This window comes from Saccopteryx bilineata, chromosome 10 (assembly GCF_036850765.1).
Source record: "Saccopteryx bilineata isolate mSacBil1 chromosome 10, mSacBil1_pri_phased_curated, whole genome shotgun sequence".
Taxonomy (NCBI): Eukaryota; Metazoa; Chordata; class Mammalia; order Chiroptera; family Emballonuridae; genus Saccopteryx; species Saccopteryx bilineata.
In genome coordinates, this window is record NC_089499.1 from 34,634,053 (window position 1) to 34,638,819 (window position 4,767).

At 46.7% G+C, this 4,767-nt stretch overlaps 1 pseudogene; it reads left to right on the forward strand.

Moving 5' to 3' along the window:
- The first annotated feature begins 2,047 nt into the window (after positions 1-2,047).
- On the forward strand, positions 2,048-3,953 carry LOC136313994 (heterogeneous nuclear ribonucleoprotein A3 pseudogene; annotated as a pseudogene).
- Positions 3,954-4,767: the final 814 nt, after the last annotated feature.

The following is a 4,767-nucleotide window of genomic DNA, read 5'->3' on the forward strand; positions in this document are numbered from 1 at the left end:
CATGAGTTCCCTCTGTGCAATAAACAAGTTACACTAGAACAGACTCAGCTAGTGAGAAAAAGGTCAGGGGGAACCTACATTAGATGGAACAGTACGGAAACCTGCTCCAAGGAAGTGTTGTTTAAGCCGAGACTTAAAGAATGAAAAAGGAGGCAGACACACACAGGGAGGAATGGGCTTCATCTCTCAAGTAACAATCAATGTAATTTAAAAAGGGGGGAGGGCAGCCTGACCAGGCGGTGGCGCAGTGGATAGAGCCTCAGACTGGAATGCAGAGGACTCAGGTTCAAGACTCTGAGGTTGCCAGCTTGAGCACGGGCTCATCTGGTTTGAGCAGAAGCTCACCAGCTTGAACCCAAGGTCGCTGGCTCGAGCAAGGGGTCACTCGGTCTGCTGAAGGCCCGCAATCAAGGCACATATGAGAAAGCAATCAATGAACAACTAAGGTGTCGCAACGAAAAACTGATGATTGATGCTTCTCATCTCTCTCTGTTCTTGTCTGTCTGTCCCTATCTGTCTCTCTGTCACTGTAAAAAAAAAATTAATTTTAAAAGGGGGGGAGGGCACAAACCCAAAGAACCAAACGAACAAGAGGGAAGATAAACTCTAATCTTCTTGTGCAAGGAAATTTCAGTCCCCTCTACCCCCCCCCCCCCCCCATAACGGAACAGGGAGGGATCTGGTCCAAATGTTTCTTAAAGACTTTCAACCACACCTTCCTGTGTTCACGTCCCACTTTCAGAGTTACTCGGTCTGCCCATTCCTGAGCCTTTGGGGAATTCTGCACTGTAAACTGGGTTTCTTCTCGGCTTCCCCTGCTGCTGCTTTCGTCTTCAGCTCAGTTGTTCTGCTAAGTCAGGTACCACTTGTTCTTCTGTGCCCTGGCTTTCGAATTTGGTTACTATTTGTGCTACAGGTTAGAAACAAAATGATGACCAAGATAGGTGTGGTTGGTGCCTGTCCTCACAGAACTCATGTTTTGGTGGACAAGACAAAAAAATAAATAAACAAATGAATAGAAAAATAGCAAATTGTGATGAATGTTGAAAGGAAAACATGTATCAGGACATTAAAAACTGAAGTTTCAACTGAGTGAGGCTCAGAGACAAGGTTGGTTTTTGCATTCCAAATGACATGCTGGATTCTTGGCAATCTAAGTGGGGTATTTGATACATCAACATCACCCTGAACTTGTCAGAAATACAGAATATTGGGCTCTGCCCCCCACCTACCAGGTGATTTATAGGCACATGAAAGATTGAGAAGAACTGTAGTCGAATTATACAAAAAGTTTCAAAGGCTTTAACCCTAAACATGTTTTACAACTCTCTTGAACCTCTTACCCACATGTGACTTGTTAAAGACACTGTACAAAAGACTCTATTCAGGCCCTGGCCAGTTGGCTCAGCGGTAGAGCGCCGGCCTGGTGTGCGGGGGACCCGGGTTCGATTCCCGGCCAGGGCACATAAGAGAAGTGCCCATTTGCTTCTCCACCCCCACCACCTCCTTCCTCTCTGTCTCTCTCTTCCCCTCCCACAGCCAAGGCTCCATTGGAGCAAAGATGGCCCGGGCGCTGGGAATGGCTCCTTGGCCTCTGCCCCAGGCGCTAGAGTGGCTCTGGTCGCGGCGGAGCGATGCCCCAGAGGGGCAGAGCATCGCCCCCTGGTGGGCAGAGCGTCACCTCTGGTGGGCGTGCCGGGTGGATCCCGGTCGGGCGCATGCGGGAGTCTGTCTGACTGTCTCTCCCCGTTTCCAGCTTCAGAAAAATACAAAAATAAATAAATAAATAAATAAAAAGAAGACTCTATTCAAGCAGGATGACTACCACCTTGCTTCTGCCTTGGATGCCCAGGGCCATGATCCAAAGGAAGTAGAGCTGTTGAGAAAACTGTTTATTAGTGGTCTGAGCTTTGAAACTACAGATGCTAGTTTAAGAGAACCTTCTGACAAATGAGGCACACTCGCAGACTGCGTGGTGATAAGAGAGCCCCAAACAAAATACTCCCGGGGTTTTGGTTTTTGATTGACTCTTGTGTTGAAGAGGGGGATGCAGCAGTGTGTGCTGACCACACAAGGTGTAGTGGAATCAAAGAGAGTTGTTTCTAAAGAGGATTCTGTAAAGCCTGGGGCCCATCTAACAGGAAGAAAATTTTATTGGTGGTATTAGAACAGATACAGAAGAATATAATTTGAGAGACTACTTTGAAAAGTATGGCAAGATTGAAACCATAGAAGGTATGGAAGACAGGCAGACGGGGGAAAAAAGAGGATTTGCCTTTCTAACTTTTGATGATCATGATATAGTTGATAAAATTGTTATTCAGAAATTTTACACTATTATTAATGGGCATAATTATAAAGTGGAAAGGGTCCTCTCTAAATAAGAAATGCAGTCTGCTGGATCGCAGAGAGGCCATGGAAGTGGCTCTGGCACCTTTATGGGTGGTGGAGGAAACTTTGGCCATGATGGAAAGTTTGGTGGAAGAGGAGGCTATGGTGGTGGAGGTGGCATACGAGGTAGTTATGGAGGAGGTGACGGTGGATATAATGGATTTGGAGGCGATGGTGGCAACTATGGCAGTGGTCCTGGTTATAGGAGTGGAGAAGACTATGGTGGCGGTGGAAGACTAGGATATGGAAACCAAGGTGGTGGATATGGTGGCAGTGGGGAGGATATGATGGTTATAACGAAGGGGGAAATTTTGGTGGTAACTACGGTGGTGGTGAGAACTGCCAGCGGACGGGGTAGATATAGTAGCAGAAGTTTTTTAAAAACTCAGCAGAAAAGGGCTATAGTTCTTAGCAGGAGAGCAAGGAGTTGACAGGAAGGTTGCCCGTTACTTTGAGACAGTCGTCCCAAATGCATAAGAGGAACTGTAAAAATCTGCCATGGAAGGAATGATGATCCATAGTCACGAAAATGACTGCAGCTTAAACAGGAAACTCTTCTTGCTCAGGACTGTCATAGCCAGTCTGCAAAAAGTGCAGCTATTGATGAATGCAATGTAGTGTCAATTAGATGTACATTTCTGAGATTTTTTTTTTATCTGTTGTAGCTTTGTCTTTTTCTTCTCATTACATCAGGTATATTTTCCTATAAATTGTGATAGTGGTGCCAGGAATAAAAAAATTAAGGAATTAAAGAGAGGGAGAGAGAGAGAGAGAGAGAGAGAGAGAGAAAGAGAGAGAGAGAGACTACTGCAGTGGAGATTTTGCAGCGGGGGCTAGGGGAGAAGAGATTGGGCTCAATTCCAAATACACCAAGATCAAATGGAGATTTATGGTCAGGGAGCCGTGTTGGGATCAGTGGATGGAAAATTACTAAGAGGAAACATCAAGGCTAGGGAATTATTGCTAGACCAACTCAACAGGATTTTTGCTGAAGCCAGGACAGGGTAATCAGATATCAAAGGTGGGGGATTTAAACTAAACGGATCCAGCAGGATTCTTGCTAAAACTGAACTAAATAGGCAAGGTGAGGCTGAGTCAAAGAGAAGATTCAGAGGAGCTGACTCAAGTTTGGTCAAGGAGAGTGTATTGGCCAATTGGGAAAAAAAATAAAGCAAGTGGAAAAACAGGGCAATGATGTTATGAGAAGTATTTCTTTGGAGTGACCCTTAAAGTACTAATAGTCCCATACCCCACCCTGGGAGAAAGGTACAGTATGTGTCCCTCATTTCACATTTTTTTTCTTCTTTTTCCAAGTAAAAGGAGGGGACATAGACAGACGGACTCCTGCATGTGCCCTTACTGGAATCCACATGGCAACTCCCATCTGGGGCCAATGCTTTGCCCAGACCAGCAGCATCAGCATTACCAGGGCGTTGCTGCACAAGCAAAATCTCGCTCCTCACCCCAGACCTATTGAATCAGTAACTCGGAGGTTGAGGCCAGCAAACTGTGCTTTAACAAGCCTTCCAGGTGATTCTGATGCATGTTCAAGTCTGGCCTAAATTATGCAGAAAAAGATATATTTTTTAATGCAGAAAAATATTTGGGTTGTTTTTTTGTTTGTTTTTGTTTGTTTGTTTTTTGTATTTTTATGAAGCTGGAAACGGGGAGAGACAGTCAGACAGACTCCCGCATGCGCCCGACCGGGATCCACCTGGCATGCCCACCAGGGGGCGATGCTCTGCCCACCAGGGGGGGGCGATGCTCTGCCCATCCTGGGCGTCGCTATGTTGCGACCAGAGCCACTCTAGCGCCTGAGGCAGAGGCCACAGAGCCATCCCCAGCGCTCCGGCCATCTTTGCTCCAATGGATCCTTGGCTGCGGGAGGGGAAGAGAGAGACAGAGAGGAAGGAGGGGGGAGGGGTGGAGAAGCAGATGGGCGCCTCTCCTGTGTGCTCTGGCCGGGAATCGAACCCGGGACTTCTACACGCCAGGCTGATGCTCTACCACTGAGCCAACCGGCCAGGGCCTGTTTTTTTTTTTTTTTCAATGCAGGAAAATGGTTTTTTCCTAGTAGAGAACAAGTGTTCCATAGGTGTTGAGTTACTGTTCCTTCCTTCCTTCCTTCCTTCCTTCCTTTCTTTCTTTTTAATTTTCCATTGATTGACAGGAGGGAGGGAGGGAGGGAGGGAAAGAGAAAGAGAGAAGGATCAAGCTGGTGCTCCACTTAGTTGTTCCACTTAGTTATGCACTCACTAGTTGCTTCTCATACGTGCCCTGACCAGGGATGGAACCGTGACCTTGGCACGCTGGACGGCGTTCTATCTATCCACTGAGCCACCCACTCAGGGCCACAGTTACTGTTAAGTTTGAGAG